At 46.7% G+C, this 14,568-nt stretch overlaps 1 long non-coding RNA gene across 1 annotated transcript; it reads right to left on the bottom strand.

Moving 5' to 3' along the window:
• Positions 1–426: 426 nt before the first annotated feature.
• Positions 427–13,485, bottom strand: LOC115527604. Its single transcript, XR_003972974.1, has 2 exons — positions 12,801–13,485; positions 427–2,128 (listed from the first exon to the last, which is right to left on the bottom strand). It is a non-coding gene; the product is annotated as an uncharacterized LOC115527604 (long non-coding RNA).
• Positions 13,486–14,568: the final 1,083 nt, after the last annotated feature.

Below are 14,568 nucleotides of genomic sequence, written 5' to 3'. Positions count from 1 at the left end.
TGCATGTTGAAGTTTCCCTCAAGGGAATGATGGCAGAAATTGATGTAGAGATAAAGGTCATCCAGAAACAAAAGTGAGGGGTGCTAATAACCAGGAGATGGTTGCTCTGTGAGGATGGGGTGGGAAACTCCAATGGTGTATGCCTCATTGGAGCTTACAAGGGGGAGGGAAGGAACAAGGAGGATGCCAACACCTCCCTATCAGAGAAATACTTCAGGGTATGAGAAACATGTGTCTCCTAGACAGGCCACAAAGATGCTGTGCTCAGACAACAGCTAAGTTTGGGTTAAAGCAAAGACTTGGAGGAAAAATTTGAAGGAAAAATACATGAAAGAATGTGCTGATCATGCAGCAGTGAAAGGGTTGTGTAGGAGGAGTGGGGTGAAGGACTGTGTCAGGGGAGAAAGTTACAGAGAACTCTGGAGATGAGAATTCAGAAGTTTATTAAAAGTCATTGTTTGCATGTTGAGTGATGACACAGCTTTGAAAGATCCAGTGCGTCCAATCCCAATGGAGTCTTAGGGGAAGGCAACACCTGGGCCCAACACAGTTCAGCTGTGGCCTGCAAGTGAGGCCCCTCCTGTGGTTGAAATTGAGGACTGGCCCTTCGCCATCAGCCAGCACCGGCAGGTGCCATGGGCATGTCTGTGGTTGGCAGCAGTGAGCACGAAACACCTGGTTCTTCATGGCCAGTCAATCTGGGCAATGCTCACTGGCATTCCAGGTGGTTGGACCAAGATGCTTCATGATCATGAGGCCAGCATTCTCAGTGGCTTAGCCATGGGCAGAAGCCAGGACCTTTTAGAGGCCACATTGGTCATCTGGTAGGAGTTAGTATCTATCTTGTCATATTTAAGAAGGGGCAGATATAAATGGGTCTCAACTCCATTTTTTTTCACACGTTAATCAGCACTTTCATACTTCACACCCCAAATTGCCCTTCATCCTCTAAACCCAAACATTTCCAGCTTTGAAACAGTGATGCATCCTGCCAGCCAACAGGTCAGTTTTGGAGGCTCCCTTTTATTATGTGGTCAACAGTATATGTTTTTGAAAATTGCATGTTTTTGCCTTATTGTTTCATAAAAACGGGAGAATGGAAAACTGGATGAACTGATACCAGTGATTTTTAAAAAGCTGTAAAGTTAATCCTATTTGGACACAGATGGAAACCATTACAAGTGCTTCAGAGACTCTAATCTCTTTCGGCCATTCACTGGACTTCAGCCAGTTAGTCATGTGTTTAATTGCAAAATAAAAGAACAAAATTCATTTCAAAAGGTAACAAAACACTGTTAAGGACTGTCAAAAAGGACAATTATGATCAAGGACTTTATAATATATTTAGCTTTCTGAGAGTGCAACGTCATTACTATGGGGATCCATTGTTCAACTTTCAGGCATTCAGTTGCCCCAACATTTTGAAGATGTTTTTTTTTAAAAAATGGAGGCGGCCTGTGTAGTCATCAGAGATTCAAAATGGAAACCTGTCTCCTGGAGCACATTGTCTCCAAGGTGACAGTTTAAGCATCACTCCAAAGGCTTGACAGGAGAGAATAGGAAGGCCATTGAGCTGATTGTATAATTTTAAGACAGGGAGGGTGACTAATAGTTATTGTGTACTTACTATGTGCCAGGTCCATACCAGGGGCTTTTTGCTTCCAGCATGGGCTGCTTTTTCTGCTCTGTGCTCAGAGCTACCCTCCAAACCAATGCTGAAAAGGATTTTGGGGGTCGTGATGGCCAGAGCATTAGCCAGCTCTTCCACTTGGCCCAGAATACCATGAATTACGGGTGGTAGTGAGAAAAATAGCAAATATCCATTGCCTGTTGACTATCTGCTAGACTCTGTGCTAAGAATTTTCTATGGATTATCTCATTCAATCCTCACAAGAACCCATAAAGTAGAGTTTTTACAGATGAAGAAGCTGAGGCTAAGAGAGCTTGAAGAAACTCCCAGGGTTGGAGGTGAAAGGAGCTGGAGTGTGAGCATGAGGAGTCTGACCTCAGGACCTACCTACATGTCCACCACACTCCACTGTCCATAGGTGGGCCATGCATGGCAGCAGAGGGAATTCAGAGCCTCAGGTGATCTGCCAGCAAGAGGATGGTCACTTCTCCAGGCAGCCTGGTGTGGGAGAACAGTTGAGTCTGGGTCAGATAATACTTCAGAGGACTGCTGGGAACATTACCTGAGGTGCTGAGGGTCAAACCCATTCTCTCTGATACCCTCTTTCCAAGGCAGAGCTCCCGATATTCCCCAGAGACAACTGGGGTGGTTTAGCCACTCCCACAGCTATGTGCACTTCTGTCTCATCTTCTAGTTGGCTTGCATGATCTTCTAAAATGTCTTCTCTTTTTCATCCTTGTTCTTGCTTAGCCATGCCTTATATGGCCAACACCATCTACAAACAATGCCAAAGCTTAGCCCCGAGGAATAGAGAGAGCAGGTATCTGCTGGAGAGTTAAGAACCGGAGCTGAGCTTAGCCATTTCTGCAGGGTGTGGCAACACTGGCCTCAGGCAAGGACCTTTGGTAGCCTAGCCAACAGCCACTGCCCTTCCCCACGGCCTCTCCTAATTTGCTGGTGGGTATCAGGCAATCATGGGCTCCTAGAAAGACTCTACTTGATTTGCTCAAGTCAATCATGGTGACTCGTTAGGGATGGTGACTTAGGAACGGGTCTGTGCTGCAGTCCTGACCAAGGAGCCATGAGAAGTCTGCTGGAGGCTCAAGGGACACAAGGAAGGAATGTCTCCCTCTGGGGGCATAAGAAAGCTTGGGGCTGCAGCAACCATCCCATAAGCATCTAGCAACAAGCTTGAGAACAGAAGCCAACATGTTTAAGTTGGTAGAGCAGGGAGATGAAATCCTTAAGGAGTTGAGTCCTTAAGGATGTTTTGAAAGCAAATTAACAAACCCTCGGCCTGCATACCTGCGTGTGTCTTATTGTGTGTGACTTTAAGTCCCCTTGAGGTTTGGGCTTTTCCAGTTGGATTCTTTATTACAGGCAGCTGAAAGTACCCTGATCCAACAGCCCAGTAGCATCTGGCGGCCCTTGCCACCAATGGGTAGGTACCAGGTCCAAATCTGCACCAGACTGGGGGTGTCCTGGGAACTTTAGTTCAGTTACTACCACCCCAGACCTGTGGGCAAAATCCAAGTGAGAAACTGGGAAGTTATATAATGAACTTTCCGTGAGGCCAAGAAGAGTGTCAAAGCACTTTACAATCAAACCTAATTGAAAACAACAGCTCTTTAATCTAAATTTACAACATAATCAGCCTTCTGGTTACCTAATTATAATTAAATTAGATTGGCAGTGTATTTCATATATGCTAATTAAAAGTACCAAAAGAAAAATCCACATTTGGAAACTGTTGTGTCTATTCACTCCCTGTGAGTGCCAAGCCAAGCTTTCTGGGCTATAAATTTGGAGACCTGTGTTCTAGCGCTGCCTCTGCTCGAAGTGGCTGTGTGACTTTAGGCAAGCCAATTAGCCTCTCTGAGTCTTCTTGTACATGGATTCCGATCAAAACCAAGGGGCATCATGGGTTCATTTTGCTTGTTCTTGAATATCATATAACTAAAATCATACACAATGCACTTTTTTGTGTGTCTAGTAAGAAGCCTCCCATTTTTAGGTGTTTTATTGCCAAAGAAATGACAAACCCAAACTAGCAAATATTTTGACTGTTCAAGCATTAAACAACCCTTGGGGCCCTGAGATTGCACAGGCAGGAAGTCAGCTTGTGCAAGCTGCACAGTCGCTAAGTAGAGCAAACTCTCCAACATTCATTTTAGATGTGGCCCAGGAGATAATGATCAAGGCAAAATCTCCCAGAGGATGGAGTCAGGGCCATAAAGAACAATGGGCCAGGGAGCTTCTCCCAGAAATTATAATGGGGTCTAACAAGGGAAATTCTCCATCCATGGTCCCACCTCCTCGGTGCCTGCCCAGCCAGAGCTCATAATTGTCAGGGGCCAGGGGCTGCTCTGTCTGCCTGTCTTCCCCTTTCAGAACACAAGTTTGTATTGTAGTCGTGCTGTTTCTGCTCTACCTCTGGGTGTTGGGTGCGAAGGTGAGGGATTCAGATAACTTGTCCTTCTAGTTTGTATGTCACCAGAGCAAGGGAAGCCACGTCTGAAATCAACAGAGGACAGGACATCCTCAGCTTTAAGCTGGATACAGTGTCCTGGGAGGTCTTTGGATTATCTCCCCTTGGGGAGGAGATAAGTGTGTTCTGGAGGAAGGATGAAGAAAGATGCACACAGATGCTTAGCTGGTCACCAAGGACACAAGACCCCCTTCAGGAGTGTGGAGTTATCCCTAGGAAGCAGCCGCTGCCCTACCAGGGATGACACTTCCCAGCCCCCTTGCATTTTTTTTTATTGACGTGAAATTCACACAACATAAAATTAACATTTTGGAATGTACCATTCAGCATCACTTCATACGTTCACAATGTTGTGCAGCCAACCCCTATATCAAGTTCCAAAACATTTCATCATCCCCAAAGAAAACTCCATACTTATTAAGCAATAACTACCCATTCTTCCCTCTCCTCAACCTCTGGTAACCACCAATTTGCTTTCTATCTCTATAGATTTACCTATTCTGGGGTGCCTGGGTGGCTCAGTCAGTTGGGCATCCGACTCTTAATTTTGGTTCAGGTCCTGATCCCAGGATGGTGGGTTCCAGTGCCCTGTCGGGCTTCATGCTGAGTGTGGAGCCTGCTTAAGATTCTCAGTCTCTTTCTGTCTCTCTCCCTCTGCCCCTCCCCACAACTCTCTCGAAAAAAAAAAAAAAGAACAAAACAAAAACAAACATAGATTTACCTATTCTGGATATGTCTTATAAAAAAGGAAATTGTTCATTATGTGACCTTTTGCATTTGCCTTCTTTCACCTAGCGTAAGTTTTCTGGGTTCACCCATGTTGCAGCACATAACAACACTTCGTTCCTTTTTGTGACTGAATATTCTACTGTGTGGATATCCGTACAATTTGCTTATCCATTCATCTGTTGATGGACATTTGGGCTGTTTCCATTTTTTGGCTTTTGTGAATAATAATGCTGAGAACACTCATGCACACGTATTTATCTCAACATCTGTTTTCAGTTCTTTTGGGTACATACCTAGGGGTAGAATTGTTGGGTCATTTGGTAATTCTATGTTTAACTTTTCAATTTAATTATTTTTTTATTTTTATTTTTTGAGAGAGAGAGAATGCATGAGGGGAAGAGAGAGAGGAGAGAGAGGAGAGAGAGAGAGAGAGAGAGAGAAAGAGAGAGAGAGAGAGAGAGAATCTCAAGCAGGCTCTGTACTGTCAATGCAGAGCCTGACACAGGGCTCAAACTCATGAACCAGTAGATCATGACCTTAGCTGAAACCAAGAGTCAGAAGCTTAACCAACTGAGCCACCCAGGCACCCCTCTACGTTTAACTTTTTGAGGAACTGCCATACTGTTTGCTAGAGCATCAGCCCCCTTGCATTTTGGTGAGATCATGTGAGTGACTACTCATTCTCTTCAGTGGCAAGTGAGTAGAAGGGATCTTTGTCACATCTGGGCAGGGGTGCTTCCCCACACGCTCAGCACAGTCATGGGTGAGCACAGGGGAAGTATTATGGGAGGGAGGAGCCACAACATGGAGGGATCCAGGTTCCCGGATAAAGGTTGTCTGATCAGGAACATGCACACACCATGGTGTCAACAAGCAATAAACTACTGTGCTAAGCCACTAAGGTCTCAGGGTTTATCTGTCACAGCAGCTGGCATTATCTTCAATACGTTGCTCAGATTCCATCTCTTAATTTCCAGCTTCCTAGCAGAGGTCGCCCTGCATGATCCCACACCCATATCTTAACTGGCCTGTACCGGACATCAGGTTCATCATTTCTATTCTAGACAGGGATATGTTGATTGCAGGGATCAAAAACCACTCAACTATCTGAAGCAACAGAAGCATTTATCATGAGGCTACTGAGATCTCCTGGATTCTGGAGACAGAAAAAGTACATCCAAGCATCATGCAAACAATGGGAGGCACAGCAAGGGAGGAGGGCAGAGGGACATAGGTTCCTGAGTGCCAGTCAGTGGGAAAGTCACAGAGACGCAGGTAGACAACTTTTTCTATTTCAATTTTGCACTGAGTTACTATTTTTAGATATGCTGACCATGAAACCTCTAGTTTTCCACTGCTTGAGATTTGTTTCCAGGCAAACTCTAGCCCCCAGGCTCCATTTATCACCCTCTGCGCTAGGATGAAGGTCCAAATTGCCATAAGGAACCGAGGCCAGTACTGTCTCCACTTTCCCATCCAGGGCCCATGTGGTCTCTGATCTCTGCTTCTCTCTGGGTGACTGTCCACGCTCTGCATTGCAGGCACCGCTTTCTGCTTGTTCCTCCTTCCCAAGCCTTAGCCCCCCACTGGAGACTGTCCAAGCCCTTATTCCTCAATATCCAGACCTCACTGCCTTCTTTAAATTTTTTAAATGTTTATTCATTTTTTTTGAGAGAGAGACAGAGAGAGAGCTTGAACAGGGGACAGGCAGAGAGAGAGAGTGAGACACAGAAACGGAAGCAGGCTCCAGGCTCTGAGCTGTCAGCCCAGAGCCCGACGTGGGGCTTGAACTCACAAACCGTGAGATCATGACCTGACCCAAAGTCGGCAGCTTAACCAACTGAGTCACCCAGGCGCCCCAAGACCTCACTGCCTTCTTTGTCACCTCCGAAATCTTAAGCTGTGCTTGGTCCACTCCTATGTGTCACTTGAAATTACTGCCTTGTGTGGCTGGTTGCTGTCATGGTGAGTGTTTACCTCATCTCTGAAGGGTGAAGGCACAGCCATAGTTTCATGCCAGGGTCAGAACCTCGCACTCCCACATGCCATCTTGTGATCTCAAGCAAGTGACTTAACATCTCTGAGCCTCGGTTTCCTCATCTACAAAATGGGTAGAATAATAGTACCTACTTCAGTGGTCTCGCAAATATTATACATATATACATATTAAAGATAATGCAAAGTGCTTAGCAGCATTCCTGATACACAGTGAAAGCTCTCAATTCTTAATGGTTCCAGCTCCCTTTTCAAGTCAGCAGGTGCATGGTGAGTAGCAAATGGGATCATTGAGCTGTCTGGTTCTCAGACCTTGAGATGATCAGAATCAGATAAACCTTTGGAAAGGTTCTGGCCCATCTCCCATACAACCGGATCAAAATCCCAGGGTTGGATTTGGGAATCTGAGATCCTAATCATCACCAGCTTTGACATGCATGGAGCACGGGGCGACCCCAGCAGGCTGGCTAGGCCTCCTCCAGTAGGAAATCGGGAGAAAACTCCGATCTTAGCCCCCACAGTCCCACAAGCCCCTCCCTTGCTCATTTGAGCCCTTGCTCAAGATCGCCTCCTCAGAAAGGTAACTACCTCCCTCCATCTCCTTCCCAGTCCTCTGTAGCCCACCGCGGGAGCGTGAGTTTATTTTCCATCATCTGTCTCCCTCGCCACTGGACAAGTGCAGGGACCTATGCATCTGACAGTGGCTAGCACAATGTCAATGGGTGGTAAGTACGTACAGTGAGTAAAAGAATCAATCAGCCTCTGTGGAGTACCCTTCCCCAGGATCTTGGGCATATTGCAGAGCTTATTAAAACAGCCCAGTCTGGTTTAGCATGCTAATTTCCTGTCTGATTCCAAGGTCACCTCTTCCCCATCACAACTGGGCTCGGGGTCTAGGGACTAGAGTGAGGACAAGGCAGTCTGCTTTTCCCTCCTCCTCATACTTAGGAGTGAAGGGGAGGCTTGCTTTGCCTTTGAGAAAATCCTTCCCTTCTCCAGCTTGTCTGGGGTTGGGGGCTGGGACTCAGCAACGCAGGGGAGAGGACAGAGGTCTCCTGGTGTGGCTGGCACATTGCAGTCCTCTCCACTCGCCTGGCTGATCCTCCCTGGGGGTGGCTTGTAGACACTAGCACGTGTGGGTGCAGGCAGGAGTTCTCCTGATTCCAAGGTGTCTTCCGCTCGCCAGTTCCCCGAGTGAGCAATCTGGTTCCACTCTACCACACACCTCAAGCTGCCCCCTCTGGCATTGATACCCACAGCCTCTTGCTGCTTGGGTTCTTTTGCCCGGCGGCAGCCACCTCCCAACATGTCCCCTGGACTCCTGAGAAACTCACACACGTGGGTGTTCAGAGCATACATCAGTAGGGTCCGCCTTCACCCTTCCATCTCTCTCCAGCCCTCTCCTCCCCTGCTCAGTGAGGCCCATCTGGAGACCAGCATGTCCAGGGCCTGAGAGCTATCTGATCAGGATGGAGTGCCAGGCTCCCCCTCCTGCGGGCACCCTAGTCCCTACAAGGGATTCTTTTGCAACCCTTCCCCTTCGTTGGGTTCAGTAGGACAATGAGGGGAGCAACACAAAGGAGCATCCCCTCCCTCCCTCCACCCCGCACCCTGGGGAGGAAAGGAAATTGCCTCGCACAGCCCTCCCTCGCACAGCCCCATGCAGACTGACTCCCTGTCCTCATCAGCCTTGGGCCCAGAGCCATAAGGCAAGTCCTACTTTACAGCCCGTCCCACATTCGAGCACTTCTTGATTTTCTGATCAAAGCTTCCAGTCTTGCAGGCTCTGCCAAATGCAATGAGCCCACGAACCTTGTGAAAGCCAGGCTCCTAACACAGCAGTGGAAATAAAATTCTCCGGTGGGCCAAGGAATATAAAGTGAACCGTTACACATGACTTCTGGGAAGTGGCCCTTAATGAAAGTGGCAGGATCTTCCCTTTCTCCCGATGGCTAGAAGGTGGACACAATGGCTGGGGCTGCAGCAACTATCTTGGGTTATAAAGTATACTCTACATGACCAAGGTGCCAGGACAACAGAGTGGAAGAAGTCTGGGTTCCTGACAATCACAGAACTGCCTTTCCAACTCTGGGCTATTTGCCTATGCTTCATTTACATGAAAGAGGAACATACCTTACCTCGTTCATCCAATCTTTTCAAACCTTCCGCCTCTCACAGCCAAACTTCATGCTGACAGTCTTGCTCTAAGCTTGAGTCCTACTTTTTTTTTTTAGAAAAAATAATTTTTTTTAGATAATCAGGACTGAAGGATAAGTGGAAAGGAAATGCCTTTTGCATCATGATTCAATATTATTTAAATGCATTTGTGCACTATCGTCTCTCACCACCTGTGGTACCTGCCTCGTGTTTTAGAGAAACTTCACAGGCTTCAAAGTCAGTAGAACCCAGGTTAGAATTTGGTTCCCATGATTCACTACTTGTGTCATCTTAAGCAAGTTACCCAACAATTCTGACCTTTAGTTTTCTGTTTTATTACGTAAGATTAATAATGTCTGCCTTGCGGAGTTCACTAAACACATTTTTATTGTGCGAGTAAATGTACATGACATTATGCTGGGGATGCCATAAAGAAAAAGACAAGGTCTCTACCTTCATGGAGATACATGTCCAATGGGGAAGAGAGGAGAAAAATGCAAGTGAAGGGGCTCCTGGGTGGCTCAGTCGGTTAAGCGTCCAACTTTGGCTCAGCTCATGATCTCACAGTTCATGAGTTCAAGCCTTGCGTAGGGTTCTGTGCTGACAACGCAGAGCCTGGAGCCTGCTTCAGATTCTGTGTCTCCCTCTCTCTCTCTGCTCCTGGCCTGCTCGTGCTCTCTCTCTCAAAAATAAATAAAACATTAAAAAAATTTTTAAGCAAGTGAATAAGCAAACAAAATAATCACAGTAAAATGGTAAATCACAGTTTACCATAATGTAGAATAACGGGGTGGAGAGGCACAGGGAACCAGGAAAGCACCCCCTCTAAGGACTAAAAGAACAACCTCTTGTAAAACTCTCACCACTCTTATACTCTTATAGCCCTTGCCCAGAAGCTGCCAGACCCTCTCCCCTCAAAGGGAAACTGCCTCTAACAAAGCCCAAGCACCCCCACCAGCAGCTTGTACACAGCTCTGACCAGAGTGACTCCATCTGTGGTTTTCTGTCCGAGAATGAAGGCAGGAGGATGGACAGACCGAAGGCCTCACACAGACCTCCAGTAGAGAAAGCTGTTCTTTCTGCCTGGCACTGACCTTCCACGGAGTTGGCTCTATCTCTGCATAATGGGCACCACCTGGGTCCCAGGGAAGGCAGTTGGCATCACTTAGTTCTCAGTGAGCCCGAGCTGCAAGGGCACCCTGGCTCTCCTCCCAGGTAGTGGCACCAGAAGCTGCTAGCTCCTGTGCTGTATGTCACTTACTCCTAACAACCTCCATGGGTGACCTCTTCTCAATCAGGCACAGGCCACCAGGCCCACAGAAGCACCATCATGAGAACTAAGACGATCAGACCCCATCCACCACTGTACGGATGCAGAAGCAGGATGTGTGTACCAAATACAACATAATTCTGTTTCCAGCTTCCGTTGGAATTCATCCAGTACAGAAGGATGGGCAGTTTAGAACTTGTGGTGTCACCTAGGACCTATGTGGGTACTGTGAAGGCAGAGATACGGGAGATCAGATCCCAATTCGGCTGCCTTCAGTTGTCTGGTCTTGGGCAAGTTACTTAACCTCCCTAAGCCTTGGTTTCTCCATCTTCAAATGGGCATGGTAATCGTAGTACCTACTGCATATTTGGGGGGAAGGATTAAGTAAAATAATCCATGTAAGCATATGTAGGGAATGTTTGATGTGTGTTTGCTATGACCCATCTTCTTCACTCAACAACTGTTTTTGAGCATCTGATATGTGCTAATATGTGCAAAGACAAATAACAAAGCTGGAAAGACTTTTGAAAATCATCTCAGGGCGCCTGGGTGGCTCAGTGGGTTGAGCGTCCCACTTCAGCTCAGGTCATGATCTCACAGTTTGTGAGTTCAAGCCCCACATCTGTGCTGACAGCTCAGAGCCTGGAGCCTGCTTTGCATTCTGTCTCTCTCTCTCTCTCTCTCTCTGCTCCTCCCCTGCTCACATGCTGTCTCTCTCTCAAAAATAAATAAAGATTTAAAAAAAGAAAAAGAAAATCATCTCATATGGTGACCATCCATATTTTGGGCTGCAACTCATCTAAACTGGGTGAAAGACCCTATAATCTGCCTACCCCATGTATCACTTGGCTTCTGCCATGTAACAAACCACCCCAAAACTTAGAGACTTCCAATGACAAACCTTTCAACTTTTTCATGACTCTGTGGGTTGTCTGGGAAGTTCTTCTACTCAGGGCCAGCTGGTTAGAGCTTGGTGGTCCAGGGTGGTCCCACGCACAGGCCCCAGGCCTCAGAGGGGATGTCTGTAGTCACTCTCCTCATGGTCTCTCAGCCACCCGAGACTATGGTAGCTTTTTTCACTAAGTGCTAGAAGGTCCCACTGTAAGAGAGGGAGCAACCTACAACTCACAAGCAATTTCCAAGTCTCTGCTTATGATATAATACCTATTGTTGTATTGGCCAAAGCAAGTCACAAGGCCAAGGCCAAAGTCTGTATAGGAGGAGACCACCCACAGGAAAGCAAGGACAGATTGGAGCCATCGCTGCTGCCACAGTCAACCTCTCTGAGCCATTTGCACTTTCCAGGAAAATAATTTGGTAAGAATTAGAGAAGGAATATATAAGAACGATATTATGTACTTCAGGGGTCCCCAAATGTTTTTGATAGCATATCCCTGTATCAGTCACCTCAGACTGCCGTAAGAATACCATACACTGGGGGCCTAAACAACAGAAATTTATTTCTCAAAGTTCTAGAGGCCAGCAGTCTGCCATCAGGGTGCCAGCATGATCAGGTTCTGGTGAGAGCTCTCTTTCTGGCTTACAGATGGTCGCCTTCTCAATATGGGCTTACAAGAGATCCCTCTCTTGATCTTCTTTTTTTTTTTTTATCTTTTTTTTGGGGGGGGGTGGAGAGTACAAGTGAAGGAGGGGCAAAGAGAGGGGGATATAGGATCTGAAGTGGGCTCTGTGCTGACAGGCTGACGACAGCAGTGATCCCGAGGTGGGGCTCGAACTCACGAACCGGGAAATCATGACCTGAGCCAAAGTGGGATGCTCAACCAACTGAGCTACCCGGCACCCCTCTCTCTCTTCTTATAAGGCAACCAATTCTGTTAGATTATGACCCCATGTCATGACCTCATTTAACCTTAATCACCTCTTTAAAGGCCTTATCTCCAAATATAGTCACATTGGGGTTAGGGTTTCAACATATGAAAACTGGGAAACTGCTTTCTTATTTTTTGGACCTAAAGTTCTACTATTTTTCCTACAACTCAGTGGATGGTGTTGAGCTCCCCTACTTAGAGACTACCGATGTTCTTTGTCAAAAACAAACATGAGGAGAATCTCATGTTTCTGTGGATTCCCCATATACACATTAATTAAATTTGATGTTAAAAATGTGCAAGTGAGATGTTCCACATACTACTCCCAATTTAAAACATTGCCTTATACTCAATGTTTATGACAACTGAGTAGCTAGCATAAAGTATCTGGTAAATAGGGCTTGGTCTTACATAAAATTGGAACTCTGTGGGATTGTAGGCCATTTTCTCATAAGAAACCAAGAGAGGCTTCGTATTAGCGGCAGTGTGTGGCCCCCTGGGGGGACGTCCTTAACTCCCGCTCCCAGCCTGGCACTGGGCTTTAAGGACTCTACTCCTGCAGCTATCTTAACAAATACCACAAACTTGAGGACCTAAAACAACAGACACTTAGTCTCTCACAATTCTGGAGGCTAGAAGTCCAAAATCAAGGTCACACTGCCCCTGGAGGCCTCGGGGCGAATCCTCTGTGACTCTGCCTACCTTCTGGTGGTGTCAGCATTCCTGGGTTCGTGTCACCTGGCTCTGCCTTTGCCTTTTCCTCTGTACGTCTCTCTTCTCCTCTGTGTGTTCTTTATCAGGACATCTGTCACTGGATTTGGAGGCCTACCCAGATAATTCAGGATGATCTTCTCATCTCCAAGTCCTTAGTTACATCTGCAAAGACCCCCTCGCCAAGTAAGATCACACTGGCAGGTTTTGTGGGTCACCACTCAACCTGCCGCGCACATCCTCCCCGCAATTTCTATGGATGAAGTGGGGCCCAGAAGGAGAGTCGGGGGACAGCATGGACCAGCATCTCTCTTTTCCTCTCATGACCACGCAGAGCTCCTCTGGATACCATGCTTCATCACAGAAGACTTCCCCATGCAAAGAAGCACTTCCTCATCTGTGTTCACAATTAACTCCTGTTTTCCAACATGAAGGAAATGACTATGGCTCAAAAAATTAACTTCTTGCCCATTAAGGACCATTAAAGCTCCTTCCTCCTGTCTTTTCACTACCATTTCCACGCATTGCTTCTCCTCTAGGAATCTTCGAAGCATTTTTCCGGAAATGAGCAGCCTGGTTTCTGATCTTTGGAGAAGGAGCCAGCCATTTGGGGTTTTATCAGTGGGTACAATAGCAGCAAAGCCTCGTCAACTCCAGGGGCAGAGTTCTGGCCTCACAGAGAAGGGAAGAGTGGACTGGGGAGATTTCCTCTTGGCCTCAGAGTCAAACCATTTTGCAGTTTCACTAGGCGTTACCCTGTGGTCTGGGTTGCTATATTTAGCAAACAAGAATGCAGTAGGCACAATTGAATTTGTGTTTCTGATAGACAATGAGTAGGGTTTTTTGGGTTTTTTTTGTTTTTTTTTTTTGTTTTTTTTTAATATAAGTATGTCTCATACGTTATTTCTGGATCTGCTTATAAGGCAATATTTGGAACATACTTATATTTGAAAAATTATTGTTTCTCTGAAATTCAAATTTAACTGTCTTGCATTTTATCTGTCAACTCTAACTATGCCCTTTTCTCTCCCCCAAAAAGACAGTTGTCTTCCCAAAAAGACTTTGTTGTAAGCCTTCTCTCTGCAAAGCCCTTTACTAGGCACAGAGAAAGCTGAAAGCTTTCCTTCAACGTATTCACAGCATAGGGGAGGAGACAAACTGGTAACAAATGCCTTTTCACACAAGGTGATCAATCCTCATCTTAATAAATATTCACTCAAATTGTTTGGGTGACCCAAAGGCAGGAACAATTCATTCTGTCTGGGGGAAAAGAGGGGAAAAGCTTTGGGGAGGTGCAGGGGTGGGGCTCTTGAGCCTGACCTGGATGGACAGATAGATGTAAAGCAGGCATGGCATGAGGCACACACTCTATTCTGGGACCATGGAGGTGCCCCTGTGGCCAGGTTGGTGAGGTGAGAGCTGTGTGTGTCTCTGGGGGTGCTGGTGGCACTGATGTCTGGAGGGGGACAGAAAAGTTTGGAGTCCAGAGTGAAGGGCTCTTTCCACCATGCTGAGGAGCCCCTGGGGCTTTCTGTCTCATCAGTCCTAGAAAACTAATACACAAATAGACAATGGCCAGACCGTGGCTGATAGAACTCTGACCTTAACCTCTGCAGCAACCTGCCTGTGCAGCAGTCCCATCAGAAAGGCTAGGACTGTCACTGCCAGCCAGCTTCACTATTTTTTGCCCCTGCTTCCAACTCAGGACCAATGACACAAAATGTCCCATTTCCAGTTACCCACCTCCAGCCTCCTCAAC

This window comes from Lynx canadensis, chromosome D2 (assembly GCF_007474595.2).
Source record: "Lynx canadensis isolate LIC74 chromosome D2, mLynCan4.pri.v2, whole genome shotgun sequence".
Classification (NCBI taxonomy): domain Eukaryota; kingdom Metazoa; phylum Chordata; class Mammalia; order Carnivora; family Felidae; genus Lynx; species Lynx canadensis.
This window is presented reverse-complemented; position numbering and strand designations above follow the sequence as displayed.